The 24,209-nt window shown below is 41.3% G+C and overlaps 1 long non-coding RNA gene across 2 annotated transcripts in view; it reads left to right on the forward strand.

Moving 5' to 3' along the window:
* The first annotated feature begins 726 nt into the window (after nt 1–726).
* LOC123575574 (uncharacterized) overlaps nt 727–24,209 on the forward strand; it is a 49,352-nt gene continuing 25,869 nt past the window's right edge. For both annotated transcript variants that reach the window (XR_012417751.1, XR_012417752.1), the window contains exons 1-2: nt 727–782; nt 1,396–1,497. This is a non-coding gene — a long non-coding RNA (uncharacterized lncRNA). The remainder of the gene's footprint in view (nt 783–1,395; nt 1,498–24,209) is intronic.

Raw genomic sequence — 24,209 nt, forward strand, 5'->3', positions numbered from 1 at the left:
GATCTCAATTAAGTGCGGTAAAGCACGAAGAATGGGTAGGCCTTCAGGGGAAGAAAATTGAAAAGACCTTCATTGCTTTAAACATTATGTGGGCTGACTCACCCTGCATCCCTAAATTTATGACTGTGGTCTCCACAAAATAGGAACAAAAGGATGCTGACCTTATACCCCAGTCGGACACCTTCTACCCTCATTCCTGCAGCCCACCTACAGTTTGCCCCCAACTAACCAGCCAGGGCTGGACCACAGAGTCAGGGTAGCAGTGTATGTGAAGTTCAGCACTTCCAAGCCTGGATTCAGGTCCTGGCTCTGCCACTTAGAGGCTGACTATGCCTGGAATAGTCGCTTACCCTCCCAGGATCCCACTCGTTGCTGGGGTGACACCCACTGGGTGGAGATATTATGGAAAGTGCATCTCAGAAATAGCATCAGCGGAGGTGCCTCAAAACCTGAAAAGCACCACACCAACGCGAGGCACTGTTCTTCCTGTATGCTGAGTTCAAGAAATTCAGCCGATTTCAATACTCCCCTACCCGCAGTAAGTTTCTAACTGGAAAGGAGATCCACTGTCACAAAAAAACATATGTCCCATCCCCAAGCCAAATAACATGGGTTTCTGGCTGGGCCCCGCTGGTGGCATGTGACGGGGCTCCTGCCTCTCTGGCAGAGCTGACCAAGAGGGCGGGCTCCACTCTCCACTCCCCAGCCTCTGGGTCTTGGGAGTGCAGGGGGCCAGGCAGCTGCAGGCAGGAGGGCAGGAGGATTTGAGCAGCTGGGCTAAGGTCAGGCACAGAGGCTTGGGCTCAGCAGAGACAGCCAAATGCTCAGCCCAGCTGCTACTGCCTCTTTCTGGGCCCTGTGCAGGAGGCAGACGCAGTCTGCCAGGCTGGCGGGCTCCCCTCTGCAGCTGCAAGGCCACCCGGGCCCAGGGGTCTGCTCTTCCCTCTCCTCCTACTGAATGGCATTCTTTCCTTTTCTGTCTCTATCTCCTCACTCTCTCTTTCCTTCTGTTCCTTTTCTCCCTCTGTCTCTTTGTGTCTTCATTTCTGTCTTTGTCTTATCCTATGTCTCTCTTCTTTGTATTTTTTCCCTCCCTCTCTCAGTTTCTTGGCCTCTCTTCATCTCTCTGTCTCTGGGTTAAAAGTTGGAGGAAAAGGATAGGAGGTGGGGCCCAAGAGGAATCCCAGATGAAACTGAGCTGAGGTCCTACTACGATTTGAATGTTGGTGTTTCCCCAAAATGTATATGTCGATCCCTAATCTCCAGTGCATTAGTGTTAGGGGGTGGGGCATTTGCAAAGTGACTAGGTCATGAGAGTGGAGCCCTCATGAATGCGACTAGCGCCCTTATAAGAGAGGCCTGAGGGTACTATTTGCCCCTTCTGCCATGTCATAGCTACAAGGTACCGTCTACGAATGTCTATGAACAAGAAAGTGGGCTGTCATTAGACATCGCAACTGCCAACACCTTGACCTTGAACTTCCAGCCTCCAGAACTGTGAGTAATAACTTTCTGTTGTCTATAAGCCACCTAGTCTATAGTATTTTGTTATAGTAACCTGAACAGACTAGGACAGATCCCATCCTGTCCCAATCAAGAGAGACTCAAGACAGTGTCTGGGAATAGGCTCAATTTTGGGGTTGGGGGCAACATAGACCTATGGACTTCTTTAAAGACATCTTTGAAGAATGAAGCCAGACCCCTGCACTTGCTCCTGGGACATGGGAAGTCCCACAGTATTCAGTTCACACTGATACCATAAGGACTCTCTCATCAACAAACGTTCTTTGGGGCTTTTCTAAGTCCAGAGCATGTGCTGGGGCTGGGAGATGAGGAGGGATGAGGCAGGGGCCTTGCTCTGACAGAGCTCCCACATGCATGGCAGGAGAGAGTTAAATGAACAGCTACGTAGTTAGATGTGCCCTGCAAATGGTACCCAAGGGGGAGGGCCACGACAGGGGTTGAGCCACTTATGCACACTGGAGAGGCAATGTTGAAGCTGAGCCTAGAATTATTTAGAGGAGTTTTCTAGGCCATAGAGAAGAATCTGCCTGGGAAGCATGGACATTTTCTCCCACGTAGGTGCAGAGGAGCAAGGGGGTATGGCAGAAGATAACATGGGAAAGGGGCTTGAAGTCCCATCTTGCAGTAAGGACTTTCTAAGGCAGAGGTAATGGGTAGCCCTCAAATGCTGGGAGCCATAGGGCTGTGGCAGGGAGGCCCTTGCCCGTCTGTGAAATGAGAAAATGATCCTTTTCCTCTCCCCCTCCCTTCCATGGAGCAGGAGAAATGAATAATGAGGCTGTGCCGCCATTGCCGTTGGCCAAGCAGAAGAGGGAGGGCGTGGGCTTGGCTCTCGATGCTGGGAAAGGGCCTCATTATGAGCTGGTTTCATTCATAAAGGAGGTTGTCATGGACCACACAATGGGGCTTAGTTTCTAAGTTAGGAGGAAAACCTAATTTTAAAGTGGCTTCTTCTGGAACTGGGAGGAGGAGGTGGCGGCTGTGAGGCCAAAGAACAGAGTATTAGTGAAGGATGAGATAAAAGTGGTGCCTTTGGCAATCTGACTTTGTCCCAGCTTTGGGGCCATTCCCCTGTCCACTGAGCCTGCCCTGCTATGTCTATCCTTGCCCAGGCATGCACCCAGAGCTTTACCTCCCTCCCTGCTTCAAAATGGCTCTAAGATATGAAGAATGAAGAGGTAGCCAAAGCTATCATTGTACAGGTGGGGAAACTGAGGACAAGATGGGGGATGATTGTTATCCAAGGTCACAGAATATGGTAGAGCTAGCTCTGTGATGCATAGGTGCATCTGTCGCCTTCAAGGGTAGTGCCGCCCCTGGCTCCCTTTGGGTGTTGGAGTTGTGTGATTGTAAGTGGACCTTGAGCATGAGCTGAGACCTGAATGTCATCCATGCTGGGAAATCCAACTGTGGAAGCAGAAACTGCTTCTGAAGATCACCATGGATGCCTATAGCAGTTCCCTTCACTGTCACGCTCACTGACACTTTGGTCTGTACAGCCTCCCAGTGAGGACAGTCCCCATGTCTGTATTCCAGATGAGGAAACTGAGGCTCATGGAGGGTAGGGGTCCTGAGTGAATGCTGGGACTCAAACTGGAGACTTTCAGCTCTAAAGCTCTTAAAGCCTTTTCTCCATCCTGTCAGATATGTGTGGATATTTTCACTTGAACATTGTACATGTGATGTGGGCATAGACAGTATATATGTATTTATAATATACACACATGCATGCACGTACATGCATGTGCACACATAGAGTTTTTAAATCTCCACTGGCTGCCCTTGCCCTGTGTTGCACAGAAAATTAGTATATTGGTGCAGTCACTAATCCCTTTCATTTGGATGCAAGCAAATGACAGGATCAGTCTCCATCACTGCCACGGCTAAACCCCAGGGCTCCCCTGGTGCCTTGAATAAGAGTCAAGATGACCCACTTTCTCCAGCTATTCCCTGTCTCTGGGCTGCTTTGGGTGGGAAACTGTCAGTCTGGTAAATATCAGAGGCTTAGCAGAGCGGGTTCCTGCTTCCAAGACTGCCCCTTTTTGGCTGTGCAGTCTGGCTTATAGGACTAAGCCCCAGGGTCCTGCCCCAGTGCTAGGGTTCAGCTGCCCACATGCAGACAGGGCCTGGTCTGCCCAGCACGCCGGTGTCCACAGAGATGCCCACGTAAGACTGCGGGCACTCATTGCCTTCACAGGCATTGCCTGAGTGTCCAGTCTGTACAAGCGCTCAGGATAAGAGCTTAAAAAAGACACAGGGTCTGCCCTCGTGAAAGGAGGTTGTCATGAAAACAAACCCAGAAATAAATGGCAGAGCAAGCCAAGTATTCTCTGAGCACAGAGGAGGGAACAATTAATTCTGCCAGGAGGATCAGGGAAGGCTTCTCAGAAGTCTCTGGAGTGGAGACTGGAATGTAAATTAGAATTGCCACATGGAGAAATGAGGGAAGGGTATTTCAGTTGGAAGGGACAGCATGGGTCGAGTCAGGCAGGCAGGAAAGAGCAAATGCAATGTGAACAAGAGTGGCGGAGGGCAGCTGCAGCTAGATCCTGACAAGCCTTAGACCCTGGAGGAGGGGAGACACTTCTGTCCTCTAGGCACAGGTCAAAGGATGCAGAGCAGCTTTAAGCAGAGGAGCTGCAAGATCCAGGCAGCCTACCAACAGACCCTGGCCTCACCTCGAACCTCAGTGCCAGCCCATACCTTAGCCTTCTTCTACCCCAGTGACCTCACTCCCCACCAGTGGGTGCTCTGATGCTCTCCCCTTTCTTCCTGGAACTTTCCTTCTCATTGAGTATGGAGCATTTCCTTTCAGATACCAAGCACTGCTCAGTGTGAATGTTGGTAACTACAACTTTCCTTGCAAGGACATTTACTTGAGGCAGGAGAGAGGGAAGGGTGCCCAGAATTCCCAAAGCCTGGTGCTTCAGGGTACACTTTCTGAGTTTTACAAGGACTGCAGGCCCCAGGGCTAACTTTGGACCTCTGGCCTCAAGCCTTCAGGAGCCAAGGTTAATGGGGGCAGTGGTCTATGTTGCCTGTTTCTGTGTTGATGGGGCCTTCCTGGAGCAAGGGCCAGCCACCCCTTAAATACCACCAGGTTATTTCGGGGACAGGTGGCCATCTCTGAGCCTGGAGCCAGAGTGCTGTCTCTGAGTAGATGGCACAGCTGTTCCATTCTGCAAGGCCTCCCCACCAAGATGGACGTGTGGATGTGGAAGTGTAAATAGGAACAGGCTAAGGAAGCAGCCTTGATGCCTTCTGACTCAGCAGTTCTCACCCTCAGGGAGAGCCCTGCAGGTGCCCTGGGTAAGGCTCTCTGGCCCTGGTTAGGTGAGTGGCCATGGGCCTTGTACATCTTCCTGGTTCTGAGGGAACCAGGATAAGCCACGAAGGCTCTGGAGGAGGAGTCAGTTGCTTTCTTAAGTCAAGTTTTATAATTTTAATATAACGAACCACAAAAAGCATACTTTGACAAGCTCAAATAAAGGTAAACATCTATGCACCTCCCACTACAATTAGAATTCAGAACATTTCCTGCACCTGTCTCCCTGAAGCTCCCTCCTTCCCCCTTGCATTCAATCTCTCTCTCCACCTCTGGCCCCAGACAACCATACTCTGCTTTCTGTCACTATGGATTAGATTGGACTTTTCTAGTTTCATGTACATGGAATCATACGATATTGCTTGTATTCACTGGGGCCCGGTTTCTTAGGTAGGCTCAGAATTCTGTTTCTGAGATTCCTCCTTATGGACTATATCAGTTATGCACTCTTTTTCATTGCTGAGTAATATTCTATTGTGCAGCCATACCACAATTTGTTTATTCATTCACCTGTTGATAGACAACCAGGTTGTTTATTGCTTTTTGGATTTTTAAAAATAAAGTGGCTATATGAACATTTACAAACAAGGCTTTGTGTGAATACACATTTTAATTTTTCTTGGGTAAATATACAGAATGATATTTCTGGATCACATGGTACGTGGATGTTTAAATCTGTAAGAAACTGCCAGTCTGTTTTCCAAAGGGGTTGTACCATTCTACATCCCCACAAGCAGTGTATGAGAGCTCCAGTTCCTATACATTCTTGCCAATATGGGACATAGTCAGTATTTTTAATTTGAATCATTCTATGGAGAGTGTTTCATTGTGGTTTTGACTTGCATTTCCTTGGTGACTAGCGATGTTCAGTGTCTTCTCACGTCCTAATCTGAGTCTTGAGTCTGCCACTTTTCAGTTTCATGCTTGCACAAGGCACTCTACGACTCTGGATCTTAATTTCCATGTCTGGAAAAGCTGAGTACCAATCCCTGCCCCATCTCCTTCTCCAGGCCTTTGTAAAAATGGCATCAGGTAATGTGTGTGTATGCACCAAAGTATGCAAAAGTATTTGCAAGGTGTAAACCCCAACCTGCAAATCCTATAGCACTCAGCTCACTGTCTCGTTTTAAATATATTTCCCTGCAGGAGCTTCCTTACTAGTTGTCCTGGCTCTAGTCATCTCAATCTCATCCTCCACATGGTAGCCACAGTGGTTTATCTAAAGCAACTGCCAGAACTTGGCCTTCCTTTGTGCTTAAAATCATCCCCCTGTCTTCCCATTGCTGCAGATACCATTTCATTCTTTCCACTAACACTGATTGAAGACTTGCTATGTGCCAGGCACTCTTCCAGGTGCTTGGAATAAAGGGTTAAACACAGCAGATACGTCCTGCCCTTTACCCATTTTCCTTACTTTGTAAAGGTAACACAGGCCCATAGAGATGAATGGGCTGCCCCAGATCACACAGCAAGCCAGTGACAGAGCAAAGACTAGAACCAGGTCCCTGCCCCAGTTCTGAGATCTTTCTACCCTTCCAGCAGCCACTCTTTCCACTGGTCATTCTCTCAGAGCCACAGCGGGCCAGAGAGAAAGGGAGGTAGCCTGCAGGGAACACCATAGAGGTCCACCCCTTCTCCTGGGGAGCCATCAGGAAGCTTCACTAGGGCCCCCCAGCTCAAGTGCCGCTTTCTTCAGAAGTGTTGGCGTGAATAATCACCTCCTGTCGAGTGCAGACCTGGGACTAGTTGGTAAATGGTGCCACTTGCTCCTGCCTCCTTTCCCCGAGGCACCTCTTGCTTTCCAGCCTGCGAGATTCTCTATCTGCTAAGAGAAGGGGCAGAGCGGCAATCTCATTAGGTTGCTTGTGGCTGTCAATCTCCCTTTAAACAGGAAAGCACTGCACGGTGACATTTAAAGAGGGCTCTGCTCTAAATCTCAGCCTGCATCTCCACTACTGACAAGCTCCCTTGGTTATTGGAGACTCAATGCCACAGAATGTCACAGATGAGAGTGGGACTGATGGGGATGCCTGAGTCTAAGGAAGGGGCACAGAATGGCCAATGTGCATGCATCACGTGATAAAGAGAGATGCCATTAGAAACCCCGATCACCCATGCCTATCTCCACATCCTTTCCTCTGTGGCTCTCAAGAAGAAAAAACTGATGGCATCCCATGCTTTTCCCAGGATCCCAGGTTCCTGCCTAGCAACCCACTCCTGGAGAGGAATCTTCTCCAATGGCCTTACTTCCCTTCCCTCATTGGGCCACGTATCAGTCCGCGTGCAGCAGCAGGTCACAGACACTACGCTGGCTGGCTTCACCAGAAAGGGATTTAATGCAGGGAATTAGGGGATTATGACCCCATGGAAGGGCTGGGGGAGGAGGCTGCAAGCTCAGCTTCCAGGAACGAGTCCCGGAATGTCACTGCCAAACTTGCTTGCCAGGGAAGCTGCTCCCTCCACCATAATCAGAAAGCTGGGGGACCCAACTGCTGTTTCCAAGAACTGCATTGTTTCTGCTATAACCTGGAGATTAGATGGATGCTGTTATCCCAGCGGCTAGCTGCAGGACCTCACTGCCTCCAGGAGGCTAAGATATTGGTGAGCAAGCCAGTCTGTAACATCTGCCATGGGGCTCAAGGGTTCCCCTAGGGAAGACACAAAGACACAAAGTTCCCCTTTCGCTACATTCAAAAAAACTTTTTGCCCATGTTTGAGTTGATGGAGAGCTTTATGTGTTCTGAGCCTATGTCTTGAGCTATAAACTTGTAAATGGAGGTGAGGTACAGAATAGAGCTTAGGACAGAGCAGAAAACCTAGACTCACATTCAGGCCCTTCTGAGGAGTGCAGCCCAGTGGGTGGGAGCACAGCCTCTGGAGACTTCTGCTGGGTGTGTGTTCTGGTTTGACCCATGCACCTGTGTGGTACCTGGTGACACTGACTCTTTCTGCTTCTTGGTTTCCACATCTATGCAACAGGGTGATAGTAGCAGTACTCAGAACGTACTTAGAACAATTCTTTGCACAGAAACAGCAGTGACCTAAAGGGAGCTATAATTATTCTTGCAAATGTTCTAGCTTTGGGACTTAACACAGATTATTTGAAGACTGAGCCAAGTTAAATCCCTTTCTGAACCTAGATAAGGGTTTCTCAAAGTGGGCACTATTAACACTTGGGGCCAGATAATTCCTTGCTATGAGAGGCTGTTCTGTGACTTATAAGATGTTTAGCAACATCCCTGGCCTCTATCCACCAGGTGCCAGTAACATTCTCCCCTCTCCCTAGTTGTGACAATCAAAAATGCCTCCATATATTGCCAAATATCCCATGAGGAACAAAATCATCCCTGGTTGAGAAGCACTGCTGCAGAAGATGGGGATAATGTAATTTGTTCACAGCACTGCCATGTATACTAAACAAGGAAAGGGATGTGACAGTTATTTGTAACCTAGAGGTCATCTGGGTCACCCACCCCTTGAGTAGTAAAATTAGCTCAAACCTACCTTCCACCCTGTAGGAGGTTCAACGTCCTCTCCAAGATTTCTGAAAATTCTTGAGAGTTGGCATTCAAGGTCATCTCTTGTTTCAGTTTCTTGTTTCTGAAAAATTGTCAATATCCCTACTTTTATCTTTGCATTTTGGATGGTCTCTAATGTGGAAGATAGACCCTTTTCATTTATTTCCCCAAAATATTACTCAAAGAAGGCAGTTGGACATACCAGGGCTGTTCCTGAATGCCATGGCAAGGACAGCCCAATCTGCTGGGTCACTTGGGTTTGAGTATTAGCCATCCCCCATAGAAGTCCTCGTGGCCACATGCCTCTGAAGTCCCCCAGTGCTATCATGCCGCTCACCTCTGTTCCTTGGGATTATCCTCCCAGGCCTCTCTTCTCAGGCTCCTCCAGGACTCCTGCAATTCAGCAGTCTTGCTAGCTGCTCAGGCCCAAGGGCAGCCTCTCCAGCCAGAATCACCATCCACTCTGCTGTCCCTGCAGCACTAAGCTGCTAGGGAAGCACCCTCCCCACCTCCACCAATACCATCATGCCCACTACAAACACGGTGAGTTGCCGGCTAACATATAACCCAAGCAGATTTATGACCACATTGGCGAACTCAAAAGCAGAAAGGAAACGTTCTCCCATGCCAGAAACAAACAAACAAACAAAACTCTCAAAGCCAGAGCAGTGAGCAGGAGCTAACACCAAAGTCCCACAGAGGTACAAGAGCTGGATAAAATGCTCCTGGTTTAGTATCCATGAGGGACAGGGGGCCTACACAACAGGCCCTGAGCACAAAAGTGGATAGCAGTGATCTTTCTGCTTAGAGGCAGGAGCCTGGAAAAGCTGTCCCTTCAGTAAAATGAGAACAGAAAACCACCACCCACCACTCACAAAAGTGGGCCTACCTCCCCAGGCCATGAGTGAGAGAGGAGACATCAGAGAGAAATCTGGACTCTAAATCTGTACCACAAATGTACACAGGGAGAAGTGGTGAGTATATTCATGGAAGCACTCTTCATAATAGCAAAGCCATAAAAATAGTCAAAACATCAGAGGTCCCTAAAGCCATGCTACTCACAGGGACCCAGGTATGAGACCCCAAAGAAAATAATTACAATAAAACCCGCCTGGGTAGGGAAACCTTTCCAGCTGTGGCAGAGGTGAATGTGAAACCTGCACCTCGCAGGTGTGGGGAAACAGTACCTTCTGAACATGACCTCGGAGTAAAAAACAACCAAGCAGTAGAGGCAAGTGGAACCCAGAACAAGGGTTTCCAACTATGTCTAACAGAAGTTCTCAAGGTAGAAATAGAGAAGGTGGAAAGAAGAGTTATTTGAAGTTATTTGAAGAGTTATCAGCTGATAGTCCTCCAGAATTGAAGAAATACATTCGCTCTTATATCAAAACTGTGGCTTGAGTTCCAAGCAAGGTAAGTATCAACAAATACTCACATTTGAAGAAGGAAATCAACATATAAGAAGCCGAGAAATCAGGCAATCAGTGGAGAAGAATAGTATTTAAAATATAAAAGAATAAATTATAATATACCCAAATAAGACATTGGAGAAAGGTAGAGGAAGTAAACTGACTTCCCTTTGTTCTTGGTGAGCGTCTCTTTAGTCATAATTCAATAAATAAGACATAAAAGAATATTGTATGTAGTTACAAGGCAACCACTAAAGGAACTAAAAATACTCCAAAAACCTTCTTATTAGAGGGAAAACCAATACATAAAGCAAACTACGAAAATATGGACCATGAATACAGGATTTTTAAAGGAAGCATTAAAACAAAAATGCATAATGTAAAGTGTGATAGAACTGAAACGAAATCTACGCTGTTTTTATCATTAAATATAATAGGATAAATTCTATTATTTTTTAAAAAAATATTCTTATTTTTGGATCAAAGAGGGAAATAACAAATATAGGCTTGTAGAAGATGCCTCTTATTTCTCAATTAAATCTTCTCATCCTTACCCCTGCTTTCTACCACGCTGGGATAGATAGTTCCCTAGGGCTTGGACTAACTTCAAGGCAATGGCACCTGCATGCAACAATCATGTGCATTTTTTCCCTCCGCTCCTGGGCTCCACTGGTACAAGTGGGAGCTCTCAGGGTCCAAATATGTGTGCAGCTTAGAAGTGCAGGGAAACTAACATTCCCCAGAGGAAACAACCAATGTTGAATGAAACCCATCTATGATGAGATGCTCAGCCCCATTGTGTCATTAGGGAAATGCAAACCAAGCCCCAAGTTATGATACTGATGTATACTCATTGTAGGGGCAAAAATCAGAGACAGTCCATGTAAAAGAATGGAGATATTATGGATCAACAAAATCTTTAATATGTTACCAGTAGAAATACAAATTTGTAGGGCCATGATAACTACTTGGCATTATCCTACAAAATGGAACATTCCAGGCTGGAGTGCAGTGGTGCAATCTTGGCTCACTGCAACCTCCGCCTCCCAGGTTCAAGCAATTCTGCCTCAGCCTCCCAAGTAGCTGGGATTACAGGCGCCCACCACCATGCCTGATTAATTTTTGTATTTTAAATAGTAACAGGGTTTTGCCATGTTGGCCATGCTGGTCTTGAACTCCTGACCTCATGATCCGCCCGCCTCGGCCTCCCAAAGTGCTGAGATATGGTTCGACTGTGTTGCCAGCCAAATCTCATCTTGAGTTGTAGGTACCATAAGGACCCAGTGGGAGGTAATTGAATCACGAGTGCGGTTACCTTTGTGCTGCTGTTCTCATGATAGAGAGTGAGTTCTCAAGACATCTGATGGTTTTATAAGGGACTTTCCCCACTTTTGTTTTGCACTTCTCCTCACTGCTGCCATGTGAAGAAGGATATGTTTATTTCCCCTTCTGCCATGATTGTAAGTTTCCTGAGGCCTCCCCAGCCATGCTGAACTGCGAGTCAATTAAACGTCTTTCCTTTATAAATTACCCAGTCTTGGTTATGTCTTTGATAGCAGCAGGAGACTGGACTAATACAATTCTCATAGCAAGTTTATGCTTCAATGTAATTCCAAGAGATATTCTTGCAAATGTACTGAGGGAGAATTGGTGAGTATATTCGTGGAAGCATTCTTTATAATAGCAAAACCATAAAAACAATCAAGATGTCCATAAACAAAATAAAGGCTAAATAAGTTGTAGCATGTTTATACAATGAAATATTATGTAACAGTCAAAATGAATAAACCATGGTCACATCTAACAATACGGTCATATCTACAAAATGTCATATTGAGTGGAGAAAGTAAATACTAGATGATATACTGATAGAAACATAATAAATTTTTATTAAAATTATTAAAAGCAAATGCTAAAAAAATAAGTTTCAGAAGAATAATGACAGATGCAACAAAACTACATTCAAAACAGACGTGGGACAGTTCAAATTATACTTAATGGTGAAAGACTTAAGACTCAAGATTAGAAACAAGACAAGGATGTCTACTTTCAACACTTCAACACTAGAAGCCAGGCGCAGTGGCTCACACCTGTAATTCCAGCACTTTGGGAGGCTGAGGCAGGCAGAACGCTTGAGGCCAAGAGTTCAAAACCAGCCTGGCAAACATGGCGAAACACCATCTCTACAAAAAAATACAAAAATTAGTAGGGTGTGGTGGTGTGCTCCTGTAATCCAGCTACTTGGGAGGCTGAGGCAAGAGAATCACTTGAACCTGGGAGGCGGAGGTTGCAGTGAACCAAGATCGTGCCACTGCACTCCAGTCTGGGGAACAGAGTGAGACTGTCTAAAAAAACAAATAAAATAAAATAAAGTAAAATAAAATAAAATAAAATAAATTTCCATGTTGTACTGAAAGTGCAAGCCAGAGCAATTAAGCAAGAAAAAAAAAAGGCATCCAGATTGGAAAGGAAGAAGTAAAACTATCTCCATATGCAGATGACATGATCTTGTAGAGAAAAAATCCTGAAGAAGCCAGTAACAATCTATTAGAATTAATAAATGACTCTAGAAAAATTTTAGGATACAAGATCAATACAAAAATCAATCATATCTCTATAAATTAGCAATAAACAATCTAAAAATGAGATTAGGAAAATAATTCCATTTACAATTCCACCAGAAAGAAAATATCTAACAATAAATTAAACAAAAGATATGCAAGACTTACCAAATGAAACTTCAAGACATTGTTGAAAAAAATGTAAATGGGGAGACATATCATGTTCATGGACTGGCAAACATAATACAGTTAATATGACAATATTCTCCAAATTGGTCTAAAATTAGATGTTGGTGATGGTTGCACAACTGGTTGTGAATGTGTGAAAATCATTGAATTGTACACTTTAAATTGGTGAACTGTAGGGTATATAAATTTTATCTCAAGTTGTTTTTAAAACAGGGTTGGGGAAATAAAGCATAAGCACAAGATTTTAATGAGCTCAAATGAGGTGAAAAGCAACAGGGGACTGGAGTAAGACAGGATCCCAAAGCTAGAGTTGAGTTTCCACTGGAGTTCTAGTGACTCATTGTGTGGTAGGTTCACAGCTTTTTGTTTAGTATTAAAAGCAAACAACCAACAAATAAATACAGAATAGAAAAGCTCCATGCATGGATCAATCATGTGGTATGGCTATGCCACATCTCAGCACCTGTGGTCCAAACAAAAAAATTAACAGTGAACATCCAGGAAACAGCAACAATAAGAACACTGCCTGTTATTACTCATGGCTACAGCTAAGGCAGTGCATGGAAGAAACTTCACAGCCTTAGTTTATCTCATTAAGTAGGAACAAATGAAAATAATTCAATTGAAAATTACACAAAGAACAATATATTAAACATAAGAAAAGCAGAAGGAAGGAATTAGTAAGGATAAAAGCAGAAGTAAATTAATTATAAAATAAGAGACAGAGGAATTAGTACATTCAAAAGCAGATCCTTTGGGGGAAAAACCCAAAATCGTATTTTCTATTAAAAAAACAAAAAAACTGAAAAACCCCAAATCTTTGGTTTTTTTGAAAAAAATAAAACTAGGCAGAGTAATAAAGAAAAAAATTGGTGAAATCACAAATACACAAAAGTAGTAATGAAAATGCAGACATAATCACAAAGAAAAATAAACAAACCATAAGAGATGAAGTCAACGCTGAAAATAAACCTGAAAACCTGTGTGAAATGAGTAATTTGCTATGTAAGTATAATTTATAGAGTTAGAGTTAGAAAATATAATGAGACTAATTATCAGAGAATAAATTGGGAAAATGTCAAAGAGCTATTATTCCACTCTCCAGAGTACCAAATCCAGAAGTTTCATAGGAAATTTTTAAACTTTGTAACATTAATCATTTTATTCCTGTGTTATTACTTATTTTTAAATTAAACTTTTTGAGATAACAGTGGGCTTGCCTGCAGTTGTAGAAATATAATACAGAAAGATTCCCTATACCCTTTACCCAGTTTTCCACCATAGTAACATCTTGCAAAATCTAGTACAATATCACAATCAGGATATTAACAGTGCTACAATCAAGATACAATCAAAACAATATAGAGCATTTTCATCACTGTAAAGATCCTTCTTGCTGCCCTTTTACAGACAAACCTACTCTTCTTTGCCCCTATTCCCACATTAACCCCTGAAACCACTAATCTGTTCTCCATTTCTATAATTCTGTTATCTCAATAATGTTATATAAATGGAATCATGCCATATGTAACTATTTGGGATTGTATTTTCTCACTCAGTGCAATTCCCTGGAGATTCATCCATGTTGTTGCATGTGTCAATAATCTATTGCTTTATTATATTACCAATATTATATTAATTATATTATATTATATTAATGTATCAAACTTCATTTAACCCATTAAGGAATATATGAGCTATGTCTAGTTTTTGGCTATTATGAATAAAGCTGTGAAGAACATTTATATACAGTTTTTGTGTAAACACATTTTCATTTCTCTGGAATAAATGCCCAACAGAGCAATTTCTGGGTATTATGATAGTTGGACATTTAATTTTGTGAGAAATTGTCAAGTTGTTTTCCATTTTTCACTCCCACCAGCAATGTAGGAGTGATGTAGTTTTTCTGCGTCCTCATCAGTATTTGGTGTTTCACTATTTTTATTTTAGCCTTCTGATAGGTGTACAGTGATAGCTCATTTTGGTTTTAACATGCATTTCCCTAATGGCTAATGACATTGAAACTCTTTCCATGGGCTTATTTGCAACTTACACATACTCTTCAGTGAAATGTATGTTCATATCTTTCTATAAATGTTCATTAATTAAGTAGAGAGAAAACAATATGTCTCTTCATTTAATTAAGCCTTCTTTAACTTAACAACTTTTAGCGACACATTGTAATTTTGAGTATACAGATCCTGTACATGTTTTATTAAGTTTACACCTAAGTATTTCATTTTTTGGAAGTAATTATAAATAGTATTGCGTTTTAAATTTTGGTTTTCAGATGTCCATTGCTAGTAGGCAAAAAAGTGACTGATTTTGTGTGTTCATTTTGCAGCCTAGGATCTTTTGAACTCACTTGTTATCTCTAGCAGGTTTTGGTGTTTTGTCTTTTGTTTCTGTTTTTGTTTTTTGTTTTTACATTTCTTAGGATTTTATATGTAAATTATCATATATCTACAATTAGGGACAGTTTTCTTTCTGTCTTTTATTTCTTTTTCTTGCTTTATTGCAATGAGTAGGACTTCCAGTAATATGTTGAATAAGAGTGGTGAGGGCATATATTAACTACTTCTCTCTTTCTCTTAATATTAGAGGGAAATCATTCAAGCCTTCACTGCTAAGTATGATTTTAGCTGTAGGTTTTTTGTAAATGCTCTTTATCAAGTTGAGAAAGTTGTCCTTTCTTCCTGCTTTACTTCTCCACCCCTGAGTTTTTAATTTGTCATGAATGAATGTTAGATTTTTATGAACTACTTTGTATCAATTGATATGATCATCTGATTTTATTCTTCAGGCTGTTTTTATGATGGCTTACACTGATTGATCTTTAAGTATTGAACCAGCCTTACACACCTAAAATAACCCCCACTTGATTATGGTATTCACTTCTATATGGACTTTTTAAGATTTAATCTGCTAACTTTTCTTTTTTTTTTTTTTTTTTTTTTTTTTTGAGATGGAGTCTCGCTCTGTTGCCCATGCTGAAGTGCAGTAGCATGTTGGCTCACTATAACCTCAGCCTCCTGGGTTCAAGCAATTCTCGTGCCTCAGCCTCCTAAGAAGCTGGGATTACAGGCATGCACCACCACGCCTGGTTAATTTTTGTATTTTTAGTAGAGACAGGGTTTCATCATGTTGGCCACGCTGGTCTTGAACTCCTGACCTCAAGTGATCCGCCAGCCTCTGCCTCCCAAAGCGCTGGGATTACAGGCATGAGTCACTGCACCAGCCTAATTTGTTAACATTTTGTCACAAATTTTGGGGTCTAAGTTCATGAGAGATATTGGTCTGTACTTTTTAATGTACTCTCTTTGTCTGGGTAATATATTAGTCTGACACAATGAAAAGTGTTCTCTCCTCTTCTATTTAAATATTTGACAGAATTCACCAGTGAAGGCATCCGGACCTGGAGATATATTTTAGGAGATTTTAGGTTATATATTTAATTTTTTATTTTATTATTTATTATTTTGTTTGAAATAGAGTCTCACTCTGTTGCCCAGGCTGGAGTGCAGTGGCACAATCTCAGCTCACTGCAATCTCTGCCTCCTGGGCTCAAGTATTTCTCCTGCCTCAGCCTCTCGAGTAGCTCTCATTACAGGGCCCCGCCACCAGGGCTGGCTAATTTTTGTATTTTTAGTAGAGATAGGGTTTCACTATGTTGACCAGGCTGGTCTCAAACTCCTGACCTCAAGTGATCTGCCTGCCTCGGCCTCCCAAAGTGCTGCGATTACAGGCGTGAGCCACCGCACCCAGCCATATTTAATTTTTTTAATGGTTGTAGGACTATTTGTATTATTTATTTCTTCTTGGTTCAGTGTATCAATTTGTAGTTTCAGAGGAATCGGTTCATTCAAAGTGGACAAATTTATCAGTGTGAATTTATATGTCCTCATAGTTTTAATGGTTGCAGTATTTGTGGTGATAGCCCCTGTTTTTTTCTGTATTGGTGATTTATGGCTTATCAGTATGCCTAAAGGTTTATCAATTTTGTTATTGTTTTTAGAAGGCTAGCTTTTGGTTTTATTGATTTCTTTCTATTGTTTTTATATTTTCAGTTTCATTGCTTTCTGTTCTGATTTTTATTATTTCTTTTCTTCTGCTTGCTTTCAGTTAGTTTATATTTCTATTTTATTCTCATTTCTTGAAGTGGGAACTTAGATTATTTACTTGAGTTTTTTTTTTCTGTATAATTTAAGCATTTCTGTGATATAAAATTTCCCTCTAAACCCTGCTTTAGCTGCATCCCACAGGCTTTGATATGCTTTATTTTCATTTTCATTCCATTCCATGTATTTTTTAAACTTCTTTTGAGACTTCCTCTTTGACTCATGGGTTATTTAGAAGTTTGTGGTTTAATTTCCAACAGTTTAAAGACTTTAAAAATTATCCTTCTCTTACCGATTTCTCATTAGAGTTCATTATAATCAGAAATCATATTGTATAATTTTAATTTTGTTAAATTTGTTGAGGTTTGTTTTATGTCCCAGGATATGGTCTATCTTAGTGAAGATGCCATGGGCATTTGAAATAAATGTTTATTTTTCTGTTGTTGGGTGGAGTATTTTATATATGTCAATAAAATCCTGTTGACTGATTGTGTTGAGTGTTTTTATATCATTGTTGATTTTTTGTGTAGTAGTTCTATCACTTGCTGAGCTTGGGATGTTGAAGTCCCCAACTATAATTGTGGATTTATCTATTTCTCCTTTAAGCTCTATCGGTTTTTGTCTCTGTATTTTGAAGCTCTCTTGTTTGGTGCATACACTTTTATGACTGTTGTGTCTTCCTGATAGATTGATCATTTCATTATTATTTAATGTCTCTCTGTCTGTAATGCATTTTCTTGCTTTCAAGTTAATTTATCTGATATTAGTAGAGCCAGTCCTGCCTTTCAATGAATTTTTTTATGGTATAACTTTTCAACCCTTTTACTTGCAGCCTATCTGTGTTTTTGTATTTGCAACAAATTTCTTGTAGGCAAGAACTCTTTGCTCATTTTCTAAATCTACTCTGCCAATTTCAATCTCTTTCTTTTATCTGGTCTATTTAGACCATTTACATTTAGGGTAACTGTAGATACATTAGAGCTTAAGTCTGCTATTTTATTAATTTGTTTTCTGTCCATGTCCTATGCTTCTCATTTCTCTCTTTCACTTTCTCACCTTCTTGTGGGTTAAATATTTTTTAGAATTCCATCTTGATATGTTTTAGTGATTTTTAGTATATGGTTTTGTATAATTGTTTTAGTGGTTGCTCTAGGTATTTCAATATACATGCATGGTTTATCACTGTCTACTAATACTGACATTTTACTACATGAGTGAAGTTTAGAAATCTTACTTACATTTTGATTTATTTACCATTCCTACTATTTTTGTAAGTATTTTCTCTACATACATTGAGCACCGCATTAGATGGTGTTATAATTTTTGCTTCAACCATCACATATTATTTAAGAAACTCTTGAGAAGGGGGATCGTCTGTTATCTTTACTCATTACATTGTTTTTCTTTTCTGAAGTTCCAACACTTGTTCTGTTATCACTTTCTATTTAGAGCAATTTCTTAAACCATTCTTAACGGTAAGTTTGCTGACAAAAGTTCCCTTACTTTTCCCTCATTTGAGAATTTTATTATTTCCCCCTTAATTCTTGAAGAATATTTTCTTTGCCTATATAATTTGCAGTTGACAATTATTTTCTTACAGTTCTTGAAAAATGTTGCGATACTTCCCCCTTGCCTCTGTGATTTCTGATGAGGACATTCTCTGTTGTTTAAACTGGTGTTTTCCTAGAGATAATGTGTTGCTTCTGGATACTTTTAAGATTTTTTTTATCTTTAGTTTTCACAAGTTTAATTATGATGTGTCTGTCATGAATTTCTTTGGCTTTATTTTATTTGGAATTCACTCTGCTTCTTGAATCTGTAGGTTTCTATCTTTTGCCAAATTTAGGAAGTTTTCAGTTTTTACTTTTTCAGTGTTGTTGGGGCCCAGTCTCTACTTCCTCTTTCTAGAACTCCAATTATACACATGTTAATTCTTCTGTTATTGTTGCCCAGATCCTGAGACTTTGTTAAATTGCTCAGTCTACTTTCTCTCTGTTTACTAGGTTGGGTAAATTCTATTGATGCTTCTTCAAGTTCTTTAATTCTATCTTCTGTCATTTCTGCTCTACTATTGCACCCATCCAGCTAGAATTTTGAGTGTTATTGTATTTTTCATTTCTATAATTTTCATTTGGTTCTTTTTTTATAAGTTCTGTTTCTCTGCCGAGAGTTTCAACTTTTTTTATTTGCTTTAAGGGAATTCATAATTGCTCATCCAAGCATCTTTATGATGGCTGCTTTAAAGTCCTTGGCAGATAATTCTAACATCTGATTCATCTCAGTGCTGATTGTCTATTCTTATGTATGATATAGTTTTCCTGGTTCTTGGTATATGAGTAATTTTTTTATTGTATGCTGGACATTTTGGACATTATGTTATAAGACTGTTTATCTCAATTAATTTTTTCATCATTCTTCAGGAATTAAGGAGGAAATAATAAAACTCCCTTTGCGGTGTAACAGAGGGCTGTGTGGGTGTTATGTTCAGCTTCCTGTGGGGCTTTGATGCCACAAGGAGGGCCAAAGCATAGGGCTGACTCACACTCTTTTATTGCTGCAGGTTGTCGGAGGAAGCTCAGCTACCCATTGGGTCCTGCTGACACCATGATAGAAGGGAAGGGAAAGGAAGCCACTGAAGTGCCATCTAGCCCTGCCCACCCGACGTCATTCCCTCTCATGATGCTAAGTGGGGCGGGAGGCTCAGCACCTCTCCAGGACATACTACGCCAGGATAGGAGAAAAGTGAGGTGTTGGCTATTTCCCCTTGTACCACCTCATACCCCCTTGTTGTGGGTGGAGGATCAGCTCCCCACTGGAACCTACTGATGCTATGCTGGTCAAGAGCTAGAGCACTGACTGCTTCCACTGGGCAGAGAATTGATGATTGGCTTCCTACTCAGCCCAGCTAGCACTAGCTTGGCAGGAAGCGGGAGCACTGTTTAGTTCCACTGGGGAAAATGGAAGGTTACCTCTCCACTTGGCATCTCCCTGAGGGAGAAATTAAAGCACGTCTGCTTCAGTGATGTGGAGGGGGACAGAAGGAAGGTGCAGGCTCAATTTCTGGCTCTGTCCTGCTAAAAGCCAGGGTGTGGGTGGGTAAGCTGTTTCCACTGGCATTCAGCTGGAGTAAGGCGAGTATTGCCAACAAGGTTTTCTGTTGTTAGGTCGCTCCTGTCCTGGTCCTTTTCCTGGGATAATAGGTTTTCTTGGAGCCTTTTATTTTTTTCTGTGCCTGTTGGAAGTTCTGGATTGGAGGCTTCTGCAGCACCCTGGCTGGGACACATGGGAGGCTACAAGGAAACCTGAGGGTCTCACTACCAGGCTGCTCCTCAGGTGCTAAGGACCCTTCCTCTTCCCACCCGTCTGGGTCTTCCTGTGCTTGTTTGTTGTGCTTACGGCAGTTGTTCTTTAGCTGTAAGAAGGACAACCTGGGAGAAATGGGGCTACTCCATCTTAGCAGAACTGAAACCTGGAATTTTTTAAATGTATACTTCTTTTTGAAAGTATAATATACTTATGGGAAAAAGGTACAGATTGTTAATGTCTGCTTGATGATTTTTCACATACTGAATACATCTGTGTACCTAGCGCCCAGTTCCAAACTCATCATGACTGGCAGCCCCATGAGTTTGTCTTGTGCCCCTTTTAAATACGACAGTCCTCTCCTCAAGAGTGACCCCTCTTTTGACTTCTCATGCAATAGATTAGTTTCACCTGAGAGAACTCACCCTTCTTCCAATGATCAATAAAGTAGTGACTGATTTTTTACTCCAATCCAGGGTAAAGGCAGGATTTCAGCTCTGGTATGGTTTGGTCTACCTCTAATTTACCCTTGTTTCTTGGGAATAGTTAGTTCTCCAGGTGACAGTGCTTCTCCTCAGTCAACTCTCTTGACAGCATATATGGGGTGTCTTTCCCAACCATCAACTCTCTGATTCTCTGACACCAGCTGGATGTCCAACAATTCAATTCATTTCTCATACAAACTACCCAGGGTTAGTAAAGACCCCAGGGATTAAGGACTTAGTCCCACAAGACTGCCCCCACTGCAAACACCAGTTGCAAGCCCTGGGTCTCCTGTAGTTTTGACAGACAAGCTATAAATTCAGAGATTTCCACAACATACCTGGTCCCAATGCAATCATTCACTAGAATGACTTACGGAATTCAGGAACACCCTTTACTTATGTATTCCAGTTATTATAAAGGGTGTAACTCAGAAACAGCCAAATGAGAAGACATGCATAGGGCAAAGTATGAAGATAGACAGTGACATGGAGCTTCCAGGCCTTCTCCAAGTAAGCAACCCTCCCAGCACCTCCATGTGTTCACCAATTCAGAAGCTCTCTAGCCCTCTCATTCAGGGGTTTCTGTAAAGATTCCATTACAGAGGCATGACTGATAACATCATTAATCATTGGTAATTGGGCCCTATCTGTCCCTCCTTGCTTCTCCTGGAAGGTCTGAAAGTTTCAACTCTCAAATCATGCCTTGGTCTTTCTGGTGACCAGCACCCATCCTGAAGCTCGAAATTTATTTATTAATTTATTTATATCCATATGAACTCCTGGATTCCTATTTTGTTCTAACTTGGAATTTGTAACTGTCATTATGTATCTTGTTCTTGATCTGGCCTTTGGCTTTTGTGTCCTTTAGAAAGGCCTCTTTCATTCTTTGAATCCTTTCTTATTTTCTGGCACAACAAGATGTTTCAGCCCTAGAATCAGCCATTGCTCCCAGGCCCCTTTAATGGAGAAGGGGATGGTGGGCAGAATAACACCCTCCAAAGATGTCCACATCCTAGTCATCAGAACCTGTGAATATGTTATCTTACACGGCAAAGGGACTTTGCAGATGTTATTAAGTTAAGAGGAGTTTATCTTGAAATGGGTAGTTTATTCTGGATTACCCAGATAGGCTCAGTGTTACCAGAAGAGTTCTTATCAGTGAAAGAAGGAGCCCGGAAAGTCAATCAGAGATGTGAGGAAGAAAGCAGACATCAGAGTGAGGCCTCTGAAGGCAGTGAAGATGGAAGGGACCACAAGCCAAGGAATGTGGTGGCCTCTAGAAGCTGGAATAAGGAAAGAAAATGGATTCTTTCCTGGCTAGAAAATCCATTTCTTTCATGGCTAGAACCTCCAGGTTGAACTGATGTTCCCTAGCTCTACGAATGTCTTGATTTTTAATGCTGTGGGTCCCATTTTGGATTTTTAACCTCCATAACTGTGAGATAATAAATTAGTTGTTTCAACTCACTTAGTGTGTGGTGATTTGTTACAGCAACAACAGGAAACTATTATGTTGGTGCATAATACAGATGCTATGTAGAAGCCAAGAACTGCTGCTAGGTGTGCTCATTGCCACTGGGGTGTCACCACTCCCAGGCTCTTTCAGTGAACAGAGCTAGAATATACTCACCTCACATACATGCACATATACACACTTACATTTATACATTTGTACTTAACTGCTTAACCATGAGTTCACCACAAAACCTTTTGTTCCTATCCAGTATCACAAAATCCATTCTGGTTTTCTCCTTTTCCATAGTTGCAATTTTCTTCTCTCACAGCCAGAAACCTGGTTTCCATTACACTTAAGAGATTTACTTATTTGACCTGTATGTAACCAATCTCTCGTTCTGGCCACAACCTCCTCCCTGCATGGATGTGCTCCTCTCCTGGCCTGTGCTCTGCTTCCCCATGGCAGGCCATCCCCTTGCACAGATGCCCTTCTCACTTTTTTAAAGCTAGACAATATTATTCTACCTTATATATGGAAAACAAGAAACTTTGCAGCACAAAAATTATGAAAATAGGAGTGCTAAGAAGGAGTGACTCCAATTATCCCATAAATCTAGAATGACTGAGTATTATATATTGGCATATTAACAAGATGCAAATCAATGGGGAAAAGTTCTAATTTTTTAAAAAGCTTCCAAATAATTTAGTGTATTTAGTGTATGACAAAGGTGATATCCTAAATTAATGGGAAAATATGGGTGATTCAATAAATAATGTTGGGACAATTGACTAAGTATAGGGGAAAAAATTAAGCTTTTAAGTCCCTATGTTACTTCTTACTCCAGAGTAAATTCCAGGTAGACTAAATTAAACTAAAAATTAAAACCACAAAAGTTATACAATAAAAATAAGTGATTTAGATATATTAGGTTGGTGCAAAAGTAATTGCTGTTTTTGCCATCAAGTTATTGCAAAAATCGCAATTAGACACAGCACACAAAGATAGAGATAAACATGTATCTAGCTAGCTTTAAATTTGTAGAACATATGAAAAAGAATTCACATTCTTAATAAATAAACTATACTGGTAAATTAATAAGAAAAAGACCAACCATGGTAATATGAATGGCTTGTGACAATATGAAAAAATTATGCAAAGCCATTTCTAAGTAAGTAAATAACAATCTAAATAATGAATAAAATATTTCATTAATTAACAGTAAAAATTAAAAAGTTTGATAATACCTAATGTTCACAAGGGTGAGAGTATAAATTGGTACAAGGGTAATTCGTCAGTTTCTTTTCAAGTAAATATATAAATATCACCTTGGCAATGCTCCTTTTAGCAATTTAACCTGCTGATATACATCATCAGTGCAAAGATGAATATCAATGATGTTCATTACAATATTGTTTATAAGAAAAAAGAACACTGTAAACAATCCAAATATCCAACAAAATCTGACTACTGAATATATTGGAATATATTGGAATATTACCATGAAATCTGACACTATGTATACAATTAGGCTTTCTAATGGTATAGGCTCAGTGCCTGAATCCTAGCATGTCTTCAAAAGGCACAAGAAAACATTTGACACCTGGAAAAAAGTTTCCTAAATTTAAAAAGAAAACTGCAAACTCAAAAATTAAAGAAAGTTCAATTGTCCATGAAATATAATGTGTCAACAAAGTACAACTCAACTTTGTGGTAAAATTTAAGGAATAAAATGAATTATTGATCTATTTATTGATTTCTTATTCCTTAGGACAGAGGCTGGAGTTGATCATACTTGACCATTCCAGGGAGACTCTCCCATTCTGCCTTCTCTTGTTTTGTTTATTCTTCACCATGCGTGGTTCTCAGTCCCTTTCCTCCTCCCATGGTAGGAACACTTCTAATGTGTCTGATGTATCACTCTTCTTTATATAGTAAATTTTGTGATTGTATGGGCTTTAAATTTACATAAAAGCATACTACATATCTCATTCTATGATTTTTATTCACTCAACATGATTTTGTTTGAGATCATGTTTCTCCATGTGCATTTTTTTTTTCTTGCTTGTAACTGCTGCATAGCATTTTCTAGTAAGTCTGCTCAAGGCCCTGGCATAGACCCCTACATAGCCTCTATCTCTCTACTCCCACAAACATGATTCAGTGAATGGCCTCTAGGATTGATAGGAAGATGAGAGTAGATTCTGGATCATGGAGTATCTAATCATCATCGAATTTTCGTATGTACAAGCAGACCATCTATACTTCCCAGAACAGTGGATAAGCATTCCCGGTTTTCTACATTTTGGATCAAATTTTATGTT

The sequence above is a fragment of the Macaca fascicularis genome, chromosome 9, assembly GCF_037993035.2.
Source record: "Macaca fascicularis isolate 582-1 chromosome 9, T2T-MFA8v1.1".
Lineage (NCBI taxonomy): Eukaryota > Metazoa > Chordata > Mammalia > Primates > Cercopithecidae > Macaca > Macaca fascicularis.